Here is a 20000-nt window from a genome sequence, read left to right on the forward strand (position 1 = left end):
TGCTCACCGGAGGAGAGAGAGAGAGAGAGAGAGAGAGAGAGAGAGAGAGAGAGAGAGAGAGAGAGAGAGAGAAAGAGAGAGAGAGAGAGACGGTGGGGGGACGAATGTTGCTTTATGCCATTAAGAACTCCCAGATAATAATAATAATAATAATAATAATAATAATAATAATAATAATAATAATAATAATAATAATAATAATAATAATAATAATAATAATACAAAAAAAGTACGGTCAATAACCGTAATAAAGATACTGATAACAATACCCACATTAAAAAAACCGAGAACCAAACTTACCCAAAAATATATTTCCTTATGTCTGCAGGAAATAACAATCTCCGCATTCATAACAAGAAATTTCATTTAGAGACCTTCACACGAAAGAACTTTAAAGAGATAGGAATTTCGCATTTCGTAGGAAACGCAACTAGAAACATTACCAGTATACCACAAACACGAATACCTGTGGAGCATTCTGTCCTTCTTCAATCAATCAATCAATCAATCAATCAATTTCTTCCGGGGTAAAAATCTGTTTACGACGAAAGTCTTCTCGTTTTCTTTCACACCTTTTAACATAATATTTCACGATTATTCCTTTCCTCTCTCCCTTCTTGATATTTCTTCCTAGCCCATTGGTTCTCAACCTGGGGTGCGCCAGCAATTTCCAGGGGGGTGCAACCCCTACGAAAAATTTAAAAATCCTCCAATTATATTCATTTAAAAATCTCTAATAATATTCATTATTCTCTTAACAAGAGTGAGGAACTGACATTCAGAAGTTTATGAAAAAAATGGAAAATTATCGCCTTATAACGCTGGTTTCCTGTAGTCTACTACTCTAGTAAGACTCGTTGGGTTTAAGAATAAAAGCACCCCTTCTATTTCTCTTTATTTTTCATTTTCCTTTAATTCTGGGAGGGAATTTTGCTCATAGATGCAAATGGCGGGGGGGGACCAACTCTCAGAGGGGGCGTGGTAACAAAAAGGTCAAGGACCACTGTCCTAGACCCTTTCACGACCCTCTTTAATGAGAAAACGTCGCTCCTCAAATTGCTTTATATATATATATATATACAGTATATTCCGCGGTTGTTGGAACACGTGTCGGCAACCTGGTGCAGCTTATATAATCTTGGATCATCTTTGCCAAAGGCTTTGGGGCAATTTCTCCGGCAGTGATCGAAGTAGAAGGGGCCTCAGACTATAAACCCATAATAATATTGCTGTGAACTCACGCGTTATCATGCTAGGAGGTAACTCTCGCAGGGCTGCTTCGAATATATCAAATAAGGGGCCGTGGACCAAACGGCTGAGTCACTGACAGTATATTCAGAGATAGGTTAGGACAGGGCTAGCAAGCCGCTGACTGAAGCTTTATCGCTCGAGAAACTCAAGGATCAGTTGTCAGACGTAAAAATAAGTGACGAAACTGGGAATGTCTTAGGTAAAACAGCAGGGACAAACTGAATGTTACTTTCAGATGCCTTAAATGTTGGCACTTATAATGCCCCTGGAAAAGCACAACATGCCAGCAACTGAAGAGCTTAGAAGAGATGGAATGTTTGAAGACAGAAGAGATTGGAGAAGACGACTGACCCCACTGACAGGCTGAGAGCCTACCTGGGAGTGGAAGTGAAGTGAAGTTAACTGATATAAAAGAGTGGGGTGATATTTACCTGTGATTAAATCTTAAGAGAAATGACAATGTCAGCAATGCCTTTTCGCTTTACCAACTGAATTCTGTAGAGGAATAAAAACGCCAATCCATAACTTTTATTTAATATTAACAACGTTTCCTCTGTTCCCCGCATCAAAACTTTTATATGTTGAATAACAAATTATCGGTTAATGGGAGTTTCTTGGCTGTTTGAGCCAGACTAATCAGACTTTATTTCTATAGAAATTCATTTCTCGCTATAATGTGGTGTTGACTAACAAATTATCCCTAGTTAATGAAAACATTTTAACTTTTTATAATTATTATGATTAATAAGTACAAAACCATAATAATGTATATGAACAACTGTATATTTCCAAAATACAAAAAGGGTTAAAAAAAATCCCTTTTTTAAATCTTTTTTTTTGTATTCTGGAAATATACAATCGCTCATATACATTATTATGGCTTTTTACTTATTATTTCCGGTCACATTATAGTGATGCACCATAGATTATTATGGTTGTTACTGGGTCCCCATTCCAACCCGCACCCCTAGAAAATGTTGTAGCAAACATCTCGGGGCTATTATGCAAGTTAAGGACAAAGAATATAGTTTCGTGGTTACTAAAAGGGGTTTCAGGACAGTACATATACACGAAATGACCAGGCTACCATATATGCACCAATCAACTTCGTGAAAGTAATGCGAAGTAAGGAAACTGTATGGTATTGTAGGGTCATGAAAAATTAATAAGATTAATAATGATAACATTAAAAAGAATATTTCACCAATAATATCAAGAAAAGGAGGCTATTACTGGATCACGAAAAATTAGTGATAATAATAACAATAACAAGAAAAAAAAAGGTACTTATTAATCTTCTCTACGAGAGCACATCACTTAAGGACTTTTAGGCCTTGCTTTGGAAAGTGCTAAAGGAGAAAACGTTAAAAAGGCACAAGAGAATAACGATGGAAAAGAGTTCCCGTAACTGAACTGAACGGAATATAGAATTTAGGCCAAAGGCCAAGCACTGGGGCCTATGAGGTCATTCAGCACTGAACCGGAAATTGACAGTAAAAGTTGGAAAGGTGTAACAGGTGGAAAACCTCGCAGTTGCACTATGATTCAATTGTTAGGAGAGGGCGGAAAGTAAGACAGAAGAAAGAGAATACGAAAGGAGGTATAGTAAAAGGACTTAAGTAATGCCTACAGTGCACCGCATGATGCGCACTGACAGTATTACCCCCGTACGGGTGTTCCCATAACGATACGGAAAAGGAATAATGCGAAGAAAAAGGAGAACATTTTTTGTAACAGTAAATAATGCGGAAATGAAAAAAAGGATATGCAATGCATTATGCAAAAGCAATTTCAATTGCAATTTAATACTTTATATAAGCACATCACTTTTTACAGCCGACGGGAAATAAGTAGTTTGGTTAAGCATAACCAAAGTAAACTTGTTCGTCCAATAAGGGATAAAAATCCACTGTCAGAAACTGTGACGCTAGAAATCTCTTAATGACTCAATAATTAACCAAGACTAGTTATAAATATCAGGATAAAGATGGCGTTGATGAAATTGAATGAATTTTCTTTTGTCTTGTTGGAATGGAATATAGAGTTTAAACCACAGGCCAAGCTCTGGGACCTATGAGGTCATTCAGCACTGGAAGGGAAACTGAGAGTAGGTAGGTTTGCAAGGTGTAACATGGGGGAAAACCTCGCAATTGCAGTTTTAAATCATTGCTGAGAGAGGGTGGACAGCAAGATGGAAGAAAGATAATATGAATGGAGGTACAGTAAAAGGAATGAGAGGGGTTGCAGCTCGGGGCCGAAGGGACGCTGCAAAGAACCTTGTTTGTGATTTACTTCCACAGCAGCGCCAACGACGCTGCGAAAATCTTTCATCACTACCAAAAAATAAACGACATAAAAAATAAAGGCCAGTAATTGGACAAAATATTAGATAAATCTTTCTCTCTGCCTGATAGTTGGAGTTTTGTAGGCATTATAGTTTTGCGCGAATCAACTGCAATGTTTATCGAGAAGTAAAAGGCTTTATAATGGGAATAATTATAGCCCTATTATGTCTGATTCATATTTGCGTTTGATGGTTTTTTTTTTTCGGGGGGGGGGGGAGTCCAAATGGAAAAAAGAAATATAATTACCATTTCAAATCCTTTGATAATGCATTTACCTATTATATCGAAATTAACGTTACAAATGTCCATACATGCTTACCTAACTATTACAAATGACGAATTATAAATTACAATTTAATGCTCAATGCTTCATGTGAGGGCAATAGTTTCACTGAAACAGGCAAAAAAAAATCGACTTTTTTCGACTGAAACATGAAACAAATTTAGATTCCAGCACGGGACTATTTGTCTGTCCATCTTCCTAAGATACATTTCGAGCGTAGTAATAGTTTAAAGAGGCTAAAGGTCGCTAATGAGCAGCAGAGGTAAGGAATAGGTCACGATAGGTCATAAGCTTTCATAGCAAACACTCGAACATCCACTCTTTCTCTTCTATAAATCCACACTGTTCTTGCTTATCAGTCCTTTAGTTATGTTTTGATTGTGTGTGTATGTAAATTTATATATATGTATATATATATATATATATATATATATATATATATATATATATATATATATATATATATATATATGTGTGTGTGTGTTACAAGAAAACAGAATAACACTTTTTGAAATTTACGTAACGTGCTCCAAAATCTTTATTCAAAAACGGCGTAAAAGTTCGCTCACTATATCACTTACATCCATTTTTCTCCCCTCTCTCTCTCTCTCTCTCTCTCTCTCTCTCTCTCTCACCGTTTTCGACAAATCTCACTCATTCTCACTCAAAGCAATTAAATGGACTATTTAAAGAAAAAAAAAAATAAGTTTATTATTCAAATAACCTTAAGAAATGAATAAAACAAAGCAAAGATTAAAATGCATAAAAATGAAATATCGAGGATAACAAACTTAACTGCAAAACACTTCTGATTAAAGAAGTCTCACTATGGCTAATAGCCTGAAAATATCCAAACTTTTTCATGTAAAAAAAAACAGTCTACCACATGTTATTCAACCAGTCCACACTGTCCACTCTGTCCATTTTCATGATAGAAAACTCCCAAAAATATATGAAATGCAAAACACAATAACGGAAAGTTATAAGCCAAGATATGGCAAACGTAACATAACAAAACAATAATATAAAAGAGATATTTTCATAGAAAAGTTCATAATGATCAGTTTTCACAAGTTCAATTCCCCATAAAAACAGAGATTTCAAACTCTACCTTATCTGAAAATCGCTACGTCTAGACAACTGCAGTTCTATCACGTTAATGAACGATCAAACTGAGATAAAAACTATTCTTCGGAGATCACCTGACTGAAAGTTGTTGAATAGCAGGAATCAAACTATTTGCTGAACACAAAATTTTACGACTGACGGCTCTGTCAGTACCATCTCCTCCAAAAATTACATCTTAAAGCATTGAAGCTATGAAATGCATATATGTGTCCTTTAAAATTTGTAGCAGCCTTTTTTTCAAAATATATATATATATATATATATATTAATTATATATATATATATATATATATATATATATATATATATATATATATATACAGTATGTACATACAGGAATTTCAAACGCGTAAGTTTTTATTTTTTGGTCATCATTATCATATTTTTTCAACAGCGGAGCTTTTTTCACTAGTTTTGAAGTTTTCCAAAAAATCGTGGAATAAAAACTATTCTTCGGAAGGTAAATGCAAACTGGATCAGATTTTTATTTTCAAAGTTAATTGGTATTTTCATTTTTTATTATTACTTGTTTTCCAAACGGGGAATGCTTTCATAAACTGGGATTATTATTATTATTATTATTATTATTATTATTATTATTATTATTATTATTATTATTGCAAAAATCCAAACCAAATTTTTCTTATAATTTTTTCAAATTTAACTAATGGTAAACTTTTCTTGATCATAAAAAAATTTCTGTTCTCCAAACTGAGGTTGCTTTCATAAACTGGGATTATTATTATTATTATTATTATTATTATTATTATTATTATTATTATTATTATTATTATTATTATTATTATTATCAAATCATTTTTTTAAATTTAACTGATGCCAAACATTTTTAGTCAATAGAAAATTTTGACTTGTTTTCCAAACGATGACTACTTTTGTAAACTGGATTATTATTATTATTATTATTATTATTATTATTATTATTATTATTATTATTATTATTATTATTATTATATTAAAGTCAAAAGATGGAAACTAACCCATGTGGATAACCCTATATATTTGCTTGCTCACAATATAAAAGTACTTTAATATCGAGCGTAAAAATTACGCCCCCACTCGAACTAATTAAGGGAAGAGAGAGAGAGAGAGAGAGAGAGAGAGAGAGAGAGAGAGAGGTACATTCGAATTAACGACTTTCCGGTTTTCCTACTTTCTAAACACTGAATTGAATTGAACTGAACTGGATTGAATTGAATCCTTTATTCCAGCTATAAGCCATATACATTAGATAAAAATTTTTATATATACATATCTTTACAAAAGACTTTACGGAGAATATTGCATAAATATTCATGCCTTTATAAAGTTCATTTCACATTTATAAAAATCCTTGTTTTTTAAAGTCTTAATAAATTCTAAACATTATTCAATGAATCCTTTCATTCAATATCTTCTTTTATTCATGCCACTTGAATTGCGCCTCTTTCCGACTGATGTGATTAGAAGCCGCGGAAGTAGTATTCTCAGTCAATTCAAGAGTCCCTCTGTAAGGGTTGTCAATAACCTCTCGTTTGAGACACCAAGAGAACTGATCTCCCTTAATTAGCGGTTATTTGAATAAGGGACTCCTTCTTCTTCTTCTTCTTCTTCTTCTTCTTCTGTAAAGAATCATATGGGCGAATAGGGCAGAGTTGAATGTACTAAAAGATGTTCGGGCTTCTGCAGAATTCTGGTACTTTATTTCTTTATTGTAATTTTGTAACTTTCATTTTTATGATGGCTACTGGGGTGAAATTTAAATGTCCATGGATTGCAAACAAACGAGAAGCGGTTTATTTAAAGCGCATCCCAAAGATCAAATCATGAAGAATTAATCTAAAACTATTATTTTCACGTTGAATAATCTCTCTCTCTCTCTCTCTCTCTCTCTCTCTCTCTCTCTCTCTCTCTCTCTCAGAGGAGCTTACAGGATTAATATGCTTGCAACAGATATCAGAAAAGAAGAGTGGTGCAGTTCATACGGGTGGGGTGGAGGCTATGAATGGAGCTATATATATATATATATATATATATATATATATATATATATATATATATATATATATATATATATATATATATATATATATATATATATATATAACTCAATCACGAAAATATGGAACGTGATGAATACATAAATAATAAAGATAAATATTACGGGAAACGGAACACTGGAGTGCTGCGAGGCCTTTTCGACGCTATATATAGACTGAAGAGATATAAAAGTATGTTTAACAAAGAAAGCTATATATAAATGACAGATGGGGATTCCAGGTATATGTTTCCTTTATAATCCCCATCTGTCATTTATATGAGCTTTCTTTGTAAATATATATTTCTTCAGTCTATATATATTGGATTTTATCTTTATATATATATATATATATATATATATATATATATATATATATATATATATATATATATACACAAATATATACTCACACATCACAACAACATCTAATCTAGCCCTTACCCCTTTAACCTAGAGTGTTTATCAGATGTCGGGTATTCCCCCCCCCAACCCAATCTCGAGCGCAGTGCTGCCATCTATCGGGTGAGAGCCAAACCAGTAATTTTGTTATCTGAGACTGCAAGGCCCAAATTATAACATCACCTCCGAGCGCTGTTGACCTATTGATGAACTACATTATTTTGCCTATTGAAGAGGCTGGATAGTATGTAAGTATTTATAGAGAGAACTAGCAAAAAATGCGCCGAAGATTCTTCGTCGAAATCGAGTTTTCTGTATATCTTATAATCAAGACCGTCGAAAATAAATCTATCTTTCGGTGGTCTCGGTATAATGCTGTATGAGCCGCGGCTATGATCCTTTAACTATGGCCTGGTGGTGGCCTATACTATATCGTTGCAGAAGCACGATTATGGGTAACTGTAACCTTAAATAAAATAAAAACTACAGAGGCTACAGGGCTGCAATTTGGTATGTTTGATGACTGAAGGGTGGATGATCAACATACCAATTTGCAGCCCTCTAGCCTCAGTAATTTTTAAGATCTGAGGGCGGACAGAAAAAGTGCGGACAGAAAAATGGGCGGACAGAAAAAAGTGCGCATGGACAGACAAAGCCGGCACAATAGTTTTCTTTTCAGAAAACTTTATGTCGTTTCGGAAACCAATTACGTGAAGGAGAATTTTGAAAAGCTGACCTCAGATGAATTGTGACTCAATTTCCAGAAACTCTGTCGTTAACAATATCAAGAATGAACAATCCTCAAGTCTTCTTAAGAATGTGATTGTAAATTATTTGAAGAACTTGTAAAGCTAATTACAGACTTGACCCTCATTATCCGGAAACTCTATCATTATCAAGAATAGATGATTCTTAAGTCTTCTTAAGAAAGTGATTGTAAATTCTTTAAAGAACTTGTAAAGCTAATTACATATTTGACTCTCATTATCCGGAAACTCTGTCATTAACAATCAAGAATAAACAATCCTCAAGTCTTCTTAAGAATGTGATTGTAAATTATTTGAAGAACTCTGTAAAGCTAATTACAGAGTTGACTCTATCATTAACATTACCAAGAATGGATGATTCTTAAGTCTTCTTAAGAAAGTGATTGTAAATTCTTTAAAGAACATTGTAAAGCTGATTACAGATTTAACTCTCATTATCCGGAAACTCTTTCATTAACAATCAAGAATAAACAATCCCAACCCTTCTTAAAGAAAGTGATTGTAAACTATTTGAAGAACATGGTAAAGCTAATTACAGATTTAACTCTCATTTTCCGGAAACTCTATCATTAACAATCAAGAATAGATGATTCTTAAGTCTTCTTAAAAACGTGATTGTAAATTCTTCAAAGAACTTGTAAAGCTAATTACAGAACTGACTCATATTCCGGAAACTCTGTCATTAATAATCAAGAATAGATGATTCTCAAGTCTTCTTAAGAACGTGATTGTAAATTCTTTAAAGAACTTCGTAAAGCTAATTACACATTTGACTCTCATTATCCGGAAACTTCGTCATCGACAATATCAAGAATAGGTAAATCTCAAATAATCCTAGGAACGTGATTGTAAAATATTCTATCTCTAGCCATAGGTCTTGGAAGATGCTGATCACTTTCGATAAGGTAATTAGACGTTGCCCCATATGTTAATTTTAATTCTAGTAATTTTCTAATGTTATTAGACAACTGTCACACACGACTGTCATATTTCCGTGTTCTAGGATTTATCGCCATGTTCATAAAGACTTTGGCTTTATTCATCGAGTATTCAGGCACTACCCGCCGTAGTGGCACAGTGGTAAGGTTCTCGCCTACCAGTCGAGAGGACAGGGGTTCAAATCCCGCCGCTCACTGTTGGCTTGGATGGAGCCATTGCATAAACCAGGTGGCCCGCCAACCTAACGGTCTGAAAACTCGAGGGTAAGTAGGAGATTAGGTACCAGCCCTCGTGCTTGGAGGTTAAACGGTGGGCCTAGCGACATACTGGCCACGTGTCTTAGACATTGGGACCTGTCCCCAACTGGCTGTCAGCCAATGAAACAGGAGATCAGCGTCTGCCCTATGAGCCTCGCAGATGCCCAGGAGGACTTTAACTTTAACTTTTATTTTGCATCGCCCATTTCTGTTGTTGTAAATTATACCAACCAAAGGTTTAATGTGCAGGTTACCAACAATAAATGTAACTGAGATAATTAGAGATAATTATTTTCCTTCTCTTTATGAAATATACTTTAAATGGAGTACAAATGCTTTCCGCTCAAACTTCCACCACGTTATACATTAACGTGTTTCACTTACATTTATTTGTCAGTTAAAAAAAATAAAATACGAAAAGTTCCCCCTTCTTTCATCAAGTCTTTATATTTATAAAATATTTGAAGATTTATATCTCCGTGGATAGAACTCCAAATTATTCAAGACAAAAATGCATAGAGATTTAACGACAGTAATAAAATGGGATATGCATACTTCTAATGATATGAGAGAGAGAGAGAAAGAGAGAGAGAGAGTACAAAAAAATAAGTTTTTATATATACATATTTGTTTACAGCGAATATATTCAGAACAAAGGACACATTGACATTGCCAGGGTACAGTGAATGAAGCTAAATAAAATATATATATATATATATATATATATATATATATATATATATATATATATATATATATATATATATATATATATATATATATAAAGACTGTACACACTTCTCGTAGATACACTTGATCCTTCATTATTCCTGTACAGTTTTTAATCTCATTAAGCGTATTGAGGGTCAAGTAACAAAAGATGCTTTTCTGCTCTTCCACGCTCATTATAAAGACTCTAAGATTATTCCTTTATTTCTTGTGTTTTCCAGAGACTGTTTGAATTTAGTAACAAATGAACAATATATATATATATATATATATATATATATATATATATATATATATATATATATATATATATATATATATATATATATATATATATATATATATACATAATATATCAGGCATATGACAGGCACTGACAGTATCCTATACTACATAAAAATGGAAAACCACACAAATTTACCTACATTATGTAAGAGGAATAGTATAAAAAAACTATCGAAATCTTATGAAGCTTACAATATAAAAATAGTCATTCCAATTAAAATAATAAAAAATGCAATTAATACAGGTCTCCTATTCTCCTAGTTTAAAAAACCAAGGGTCTATTCAACAGAACTTATGAAAGCCCGTGAAATAAAAGCCTGATTTAAAAAAAAAAGGAAAAAAAGATAACGAGTTCATTTTAAGAAAAGACAGTTCGTGTTTTCCCAATTTTTAAACAAAGATAACTAAGAGTTACGTTTCACTGCTTTACAAAATTTAAAAAATCTTTTTTTCCTGCTCATAATTTTCTTTAGTTTTAATTTCATTCATTTGTAATTGACAACAGAATTCGAGTTTGTAAGTGATAGTAGGATTCGAGTTTGTGATTGATAATAGGATTCGAGTTTGTAAATGAGAGCGATTCGAATTTGTAATTGATAGTAGGATTCGAGTTTGGAATTGAGTAGGATTCGGGTCTGTAAATGAGTGATTCCAATTTGTAACTGATAGTAGGTTTCGTTTCAAGTTTGTAATTGATAGTAGAATTCGAGTTTGTAACTGATAGTAGGATTCGGGTTGGTAATTGATTGTAGGATTCGAGTTTGTAAATGAAAGTGATTCGAATTTGTGACTGATAGTAGGATTCGAGTTTGTAACTGATAGTAGGATTCGAGTTTGTAGCTGATAGTAGGATTCGAGTTTGTGATTGATAGTAGGATTCGAGTTTGTAATTGATTATAGGATTCGAATTTGTAATTGGCAGTAGAATTCAAGTTTGTAATTGATAGTAGCATTCGAGTTTGTAATTGAGTAGGATTCCAGTTCGTAAGTGATAGTAGGATACGAATTTGTAATTGAGTAGGACTCGAGTTTGTAAATGAGAGTGATTCGAATTGGTCATTGATAGCAGGAATCGAGTTTGGAATTGAATAGGATTCGATTTTGTAAATGAGAGTGATTCGAATTTGTAATTGATAGCAGGATTCGAGTTTGTATTTGATAGTAGGATTCAAGCCTGTAATTGATAGTAGGATTCGAGTTAGTAAACGAGAGTGATTCGAATTTGTATTTGACAGTGGGATTCGAGTTTGTAATTGACAGTAGGATTCGAGTTTGTAACAGACAGGATTCGAGTTTGTAACTGACATAAGGATTCGAGTTTGTAATGGATGCCAAAGGTTGAGGAAAGAAAAAAAAAGGAAAAAAGAAAAATATTAATATGGCTTTTTATTTTCTGTTCGCGACTATTATGCTTATCAAATACCTGGCTTTCAAACAAAGATAAGATCTTATTAATCGGAAATTACTAAAGACAGACAGACAGAGTCCAACACAACAGATGACTGCGATGAACACTGGCCATTTTTCTATGATGATATTTTTCCAGTATTGCTTTGTGTGTCTTTGTTTTTATAACCACTTGTACCTTTTTCCTGCCTAAGTATTGTAGCATATGAAATAACTCGAATTTTGCTCACGCGTAGACAGTTTCAGCCTGAAGAACAGCAGAATGGTTTTGTTGCATTACAAAGTGACGAATTTTCAATGGTCAGTCTTATTTACACGACCGTAATTAGTAAGTATCACATTATGTATCACGTTGCTCAAATATTTAAATCGAATCCTAAATAACATGAGGGGATGCTGTGTTAACGAAGGATAGTCACTGTGACAATTAACGAAGCACCAGAGAAGCACAATAACCAGGAAAACCATTGGATGTCTCATAAACAAGTGAAAAATGCGCCGAAGTTTCTTCAGCGCAATCGAGTTTTCTGTACAGCGTTCAATCAAGGCCACCGAAATAGATCGATCTTTCGGTGTTCTCGGTATAATGCTGTATGGGCCGCTGCCCATGAAACTTTAACCATGGCCTGGTGGTAGTCTATCCTATATCGTTGCCAGTTGCACGAGTATGGTTAACTTTAACCATAAATAAAATAAAAACTACCGAGGCTAGAGGGCTGCAATTTGGTATGTTAGATGATTGGAGGGTGGATGATCAACATACCAATTTGCAGCCCTCTAGTCTCAACAGTTTTTAAGATCCGAGGGCGGACAGAAAAAGCGCGGACAGAATAAAGTGCGGACGGACAAACAAAGCCGGCACAATAGTTTTCTTTTAAAGAAAACTAAAAGTAAAAAATTCTCTGCTCCATAGGATGAAATACAATTCTTATTCGTTGTGCATTACTCAAACCCTTTCGTTAACCTGTTAACCATTCATTTAGCACTAGCCCCACCATGCCAGATGACGTAAAGTGCACTACAGCACGAATTGTGGCTAAAATATACTTTTATTTACAGCAGCCACATGGAAAAATTTATTCAGTGAAGTACCCTATAATACACTGTTTTCAATTTCTTTTCAAAAATGTATTTTGACTATTGCAGTTACTAAACTTTTCCACAATATTAATTTCGTTTAATGAAGTAAAAAGAAAATTGAATAGTCATGGTCCTAACCTTTTCCACAATTTTATTTTCGTTTAATGAAGTAAAAAAAAATAAAGATTTGAAATAATCATGGTCGTAACCTTTTCCATAATATTATTTTCGTTTAATGAAGTAAAAAAAAATTTTTCAATCATACTAATTATTACTGGTGCTTTTTTCTTCATACTCATCTAGAGTTGTTTAAAAGGCTGCTGCATCGAATCACCTTTCTATGACAATATTTTTAATATAAAGAATTAAAAAAAAGCTTTTATAGAATTTAGCTGATTATTATAGGTACGTTTAGAGCCCTACTGTCAATTTGTCAAATGTTTGTAAACCTGTTTAATCACTTATGTTTTCTCATATTACTTTTTATAATTTTGATTAAATAAAACTGAAATAAGATATCTTTACCCGACTGAGCTGTGGTATTTACAGTTTAAATGATTATTACCAGTACACTTCCAATCCTACCATCTGTTACCTATTCGAATCCTACTAGCAATTACAAACTCGAATCCTGCTATCAATTACAAACTCGAATCCTACTATCAATTACAAACTCGAATCCTTATGTCAATTACAAACTCGAATCCTACTATCAATTGCAAACTCGAATCCTACTATCAATTACAAATTCGAATCCTACTATGAATTACAAACTCGAATCCTACTATCAATTACACACTCGAATCCTACCAATTACAAATTCGAATCCTACTATCAATTACAAACTCGAATCCTACTATCAATTATAAATTTGAATCCTTCTATCAATTACACACTCGAATCCTATTACCAATTACAAATCTGAATCCTACCATCAATCTATTAAAGCTTTCAAAGCTTTCCGAACCCACCCATTGTTTCAGCTAACTTTTCCCCCCCCTCCGTATTACTTTCTACCATTAAATAAGCACGATAACAAAGAGATATTTCACTTCAGTCCCCCAACGGCCGGTGAAATAAGAGTAAGAGAAATCAACACTGGGCCCGAACCGCTTAGCGAACCTCACTTCGATAATTATATCGTTCCACCCGGGATTCGCACGACGTTTGTGGCCAGGTCCCCATTTGAAGTAATTGCATTCCAGTGCTCTCGTTATCATTCCATTTGCTCATCATCAGCGTTACGACGGTGCTGTTCCCACGGCGATTTCAAATCTTCGGGAACCGGAACATGTTTTGAGTCTTAAGTATTTATGTACTATACCACTCTTTGGAAACTAAAATATATTCTTATCCTAAGTGTCTCTATGTATATTTTCATCTCTCTGGTTTTATTTATCTCTTATGTGGTATCATCTACGGATTGACTAAAACCGTACTGCATCAAAGTGTGAAAATAAAGAAAATAAATGTCGCTTCATTATTAACAGCCCTTTGCCTTATTCGAATACCTTACGTTTAGATTTCATCTGCATTTTTTCAGGTGACTCCTTTCGGGAATATGATAGGTAAATATAGTAAAACAAATATAGTAAAACAAACTTACATTTTTTTTTATTTTCACACGCCATTAGTTTTGTGTAAAATAAAACTATTGTTCCGGCTTGGTCTGTCCGTCCGCACTTTATTCTGTTCGCACTTTTTCCTGTCCGCCCTCAGATCCTAAAATACTAAGGCTAGGGGGCTGCAAATTGGTATCCCAATCATCAAACATAGTAAATTGTATTTCTCTAGCGTCTGTAGTTTTTATTTTATTTAAGGTTAAAGTTAGCCATAATCGTGCATCTGATAACGGTATAGGACATGCCACCACCGGGCCGTGATTAAAGATTCATGGGCCGCGGCTCATGCCGAGACCACCGGAAGATAGATCTATTTTCGGTGGCCTTGATTGAACGCTGTAACGGCTGTACAGAAAACCCGAGTGTGCCGAAGAAACTTCGGCGCCTTTTTTACTTGCTTTTACTTAATTCCTTATTTCAAATTACTTACGTTCTCGAAAAACGAAAACAAAATTACTGGTATTTGCTGAGTTTTGGCTTATCTGTCATTCAACCAGGCGATTCTAACACACTCAAACTTTCGCGTTGACATCAATATCTCCGTTCCTTTTCTCATCAATCTTCCTCTATTTAAATCAATCTCAGAAAGATTTCTTTCCTAAAACCATAATCGTTCCGTCCATCCACCCTTCCTGCCCTCCCCGTTAATTATTTTCGAACAATGACCCACGTCGTCATTGTCGTCATCGTCATCATCATTGGATAACACTAATTAGTCCCTTTCATCTCATAAGCAATTACCTGGACATCAATTTTCTGGGCGATTTATTTTCTTCTCTGTTGGAGTTCGGAGTCTCACTCCATAAATTGCCATTAACCGTCTCCGATAAAACTCTCCGTTCAATATTCTGTTAATTATATTTTTGTATATAGGTGTGTTGATCAACCAACAACGTTCATGAGGGCTGATGAAACTGCGAGGCTAGTTACCCGAGGAAAATCCCTTTTTGATTACTTATTATACATAAATAGTTGTGTCATGAAAAATCATGAATGATCGCGAGGACTGTTGTTAGTTATTGTCATTCAAAAAAATCACTGGAACAAAGCGAAAAGCCAGTAACTTGTCAACAAATCTGTAACAGAACATAACACCAAAATAACAGAATAAAATCAAATAACAAATATAAAAAAAAAATCATTGCAAATCATTAATTTGACATCATATATATTCAGCAGTACAGACCACCCCAGATAGTTACCATAATGAAAAAATACCTGGCCTTTATGTTTATCCTTAAAAGTTAGCTGCGCACACTACACTTATATAATGCCCCATTTTTCCCGCACGTTCCACTGACATTAAGACAGAATAATGGAAAATTGTCTTGCTTAAGTTGTGACATTTTTCTCAAATGGGAATTTTATTCTAAGGCTATATTGGATGACCTCCAGCCACAGGACGCCAGAACAGGCACATCTCACGGGAATCAGATTCCGAAGGAATGTTTCCGTTACTGAACGTCTCTTGAAAAGAAACAGACTATATGGCAAAGGGAGCATTAAAGGAGGCGAGTAATTTCACATAGAGATGTTGTTGATTCTTGTCAGAAGTACGTAGAACACAGAGTGGTGTGACATAGCTCCTCTGAGTCCTAGTTGGAAGTACACTGTCGTATATTTCCTATTGAACTGAATATAGAATTTGGCCAAAGGCCAAGCACTGGCATCTATGAGATCAATCAGCACTGGAACTGAAATTGACAGTAAAAGGTTTGAAAGGCGTAACAGGAGGAAAACCTCGCAGCTGCACTACGAATCAATTGTCAGGAGAGGGTGGAAGGTAAGATGGAAAAAAGAGAATATGAAAGGAGGTACACTAAAAGAATGAAAGGGGTTGCAGCTGGGGGCCGAAGGCACGCTGCAAAGAACCTTAAGTAATGCCTACGGTGAACCACAAGAGGTGCACTGATGGCACTAACCCCCTACGGGATACATTTCCTATTGTGCTGTTTAGATTGGAATAAAAATAATTGCTACATAAGCCAACATCCAACTTTATTGCTGAAACACTCGATCTACTTTCAGAAAGTTTATCTATTGTAGAGTAAGGACTGGAATTATTATTCCCGTCATATATCCCCATATAGCACATTATGCCCCCCAAAAGTAATTTTTTTCATCACTGTAATCTTTCATTTTCATCTACGATTTCTCATGACGGAATTCAACACTAATTAAAAGTTTTTCGATATGCAAGAATTTTTATACCAAAAATCATATTTATAATTTTGGGCAAAATTACCTGACGAACAATACACACAGTAAGAAATCATTATTCTTTTTATGATTTAATACCAAATTATTGGGAATATATCATATTTTCTCTCATAATGTCGCTTGAATGAATAATAGAATTTTTATGCAATTTGCACCTAGGAATTTTTAATAATATTTGAATGATATTTGTAGATATTTACATTGCAATTTTTTTTTTTTTCATTTTTTCATAATTTCAAACATGAACGTTTTTTTTCTCTCAATTTCTTTTGACCTATGGTTCCTGATAGTTGCTACTGTATATAAATACACACACACATATATATATATATATATATATATATATATATATATATATATATATACATATACATACATATATATATATATATATATATATATATATATATATATATATATATATATATATATATATATATATATATATATATTATTTGTGTGTTTGTGTGTATAAGGCATCCACGAAATAATTTTTCATTCCATTATTCTCAGTTAATTTTAGAGTATCCTCTCTCTCAGTTATTCAATATCCAGTTTGTTATACACTTTGAATATATGTCTCAAAGAACAAGGAGAAAAAAAACACTGAGCATTCTACAAAAAATCAAAATCCTTCTAAGTTCATGGCCACTATACTTTTATAATTACAGTATGTAAGAAAACAGACAGACCCACCTTAATCCTATGATGTACAGATATTCCTAACGTCCCTATAACAGATTATAAAGATCTGTTTGAGTTTTTGTCAAATTATTCGAAAGATTATTGTATAATCTTCCCTTAGAGCGAATATAACGACGAGATATGAATATGAAACGGATTTCAAATACCGCAGCCGTAACAGAATCTCTTCAATAAAACTCAGCCGAGAGTACAAAGATCACAGGGTCTTTTTACTCTACTTTTTACCTTTTGCGGTTTACTTTACAAACTTATGCCGTTAAGACCTGTGTGGATAAGACCGTTTAATTGTCTTGCGTTTGTTAGTCTTAAGAGGCAGTTATTAAAGGAGATGGTTACGCAACGTTTGTCTAGACTATCGAATTTTCCATCGGCTGGACTGAAGAAGTATTGGTTGGGGGAGGGGGCCGGGTAGGGGGTGGGGGGTTACAAACACAATACTCCGGTTTCTGAGTTTGTTTCTCAAGATTTTTTTTTTCTTTTCTCTTTTATGAGAATTCACTTTATGAGGTTTTGTTGCGCCTCAGATAGCTAATTTTGGGACGGAGTTTGAGATCAGGGACATACAAATTAGGTCGTGGTTGTTTTTTTTTTTTTTTTTAGGAAAACAACGCTGAGCTTGACAGGGACAACTTACAATCTCTCTCTCTCTCTCTCTTTCTCTCTCTCTCTCTCTCTCTCTCTCTCTCTCTCTCTCTCTCTCTCTCTCTCTCTCTCTCTCTCTCTCTCTCTCTCTCGTAAGAATTCGAGCTTCCACTTCAACGAACTTAATCCCATTTACTTATTTTAAGAATAAATAAATCATTTCGCTCAAAAGCCAATAACTAATGAAAAAACGAAACATCAAAATTTACGTAAAGTAGATACCTACATATATCTATCTTTCTACACTCACACACATATATATTTGACGGAGTCCATATAATACACACACACACACACACACACACACACACACATATATATATATATATATATATATATATATATATATATATATATATATATATATATATATATATCGGTCTCCATCAAATAATACTTTGTATACAGTAAAAAAAAAAAAGATCGATAACCCGTGCAATTACATACTGTACTTTGCCAGCTTTTAATGCCTTACAATTTTTCTTATTTTTTGTGGACTGCAGTTTCTGGGACATTTATCATGACTAAAGGAAGAAAGCTCTACAGGGTTAAAGATTGTTAGTAATAAAATCAGTTTGACTGACAAAACTATAATGATTATACGGATAGACAATTATACAGAGACGAGCTTGATGCCGTGCGCTCCTCTGCGCTGGAACCCGGCGCTGCCTGTCATGTCTCCCCTACCCTCCCGATCCCCTACCTACACCGCCCCTACCCGGGGCGAACAAACAGGTTTGCAGAAAGCGGGTGGCTGTGTCACATCTCCCCTACCCTCCCGATCCCCTACCTACCCCGCCCTCACCTTGGACGGACAAACAGGTTTGCAGGAGGAGGGTGGCTGTGTCATATCTCTCCTACCCTCCCAATCCACTACCTACCCAGCCGCCACCCGGGGCGGGCAAACAAGAAAGATCCGCTCAGATTTTATTATTATAGATAGTTCTGATTATGCACTTACATTTCAACGTCATTCAATAGTCTATATACTCCGTTACAGAATATGCTGACAAATTTGGACATTTTTGTTCTTCTCTTCAGGAACAAGAAGTAAATTCCAATTTTCTCTCCATCAAATTTAAGATTAAATTTTTCTATAGTGCAAAAAATGCTCAAAAATGTCATGTCTGTCTTCACCCTTGCTGTTCTTCATTAACTCTCACCTCCTCGCTCTCTCTCTCTCTCCCCGGGTCTCTTGTCAACATGTGCAAGGGAAATCCTATGAATGATCTCTCTCTCTCTCTCTCTCTCTCTCTCTCTCCTGGTCTCTTACCAACATCTACAAGAAAAATCCTATGAATGATTTTCTCTCTCTCTCTCTCTCTCTCTCTCTCTCTCTCTCTCTCTCTCTTTGTCGCTTGCTATATCTGCAAATCTTATGAAAGTTCCCTCTCTCTCTCTCTCTCTCTCTCTCTCTCTCTCCCCCTCAGTCTCTTACCAACATCTACAAGAAAAATCTTATGAATGATTCTCGCTCTCCCCCCATCTCTCTCTCTCTCTCTCTCTCTCTCTCTCTCTTCTTTGTCGCTTGCTATATCTGCAAGTCATATGAAAGCTCTCTCTCTCTCTCTCTCTCTCTCTCTCTCTCTCTCTCTCTCTCTCTCTCTCTCTCTCTCTTCTATTCTAGCCCGCTCATCAATATCAGACGTAGCTCTTTCCAAAAACCGTAATAGATTCGTTCCTCGTATCGTGCTCTTCCTGTTGATTAGTTCCAATGCCATCATCGCTGGATAACATTAATTACAATTAGCCCTTTTCGTCTCACAACCAATTACCTGGAAATCAATTTTCCGATGGATCCATTTTCTTTCAAGCTCACCTGTTCCATAAATTCTCACGTTCAATATTCAATTAATCTTTTTTTTTTTTATCAGCATAGATCATGTAACGCTTATTGACGTTT

Source organism: Macrobrachium rosenbergii, chromosome 18, assembly GCF_040412425.1.
Source record: "Macrobrachium rosenbergii isolate ZJJX-2024 chromosome 18, ASM4041242v1, whole genome shotgun sequence".
Taxonomy (NCBI): Eukaryota; Metazoa; Arthropoda; class Malacostraca; order Decapoda; family Palaemonidae; genus Macrobrachium; species Macrobrachium rosenbergii.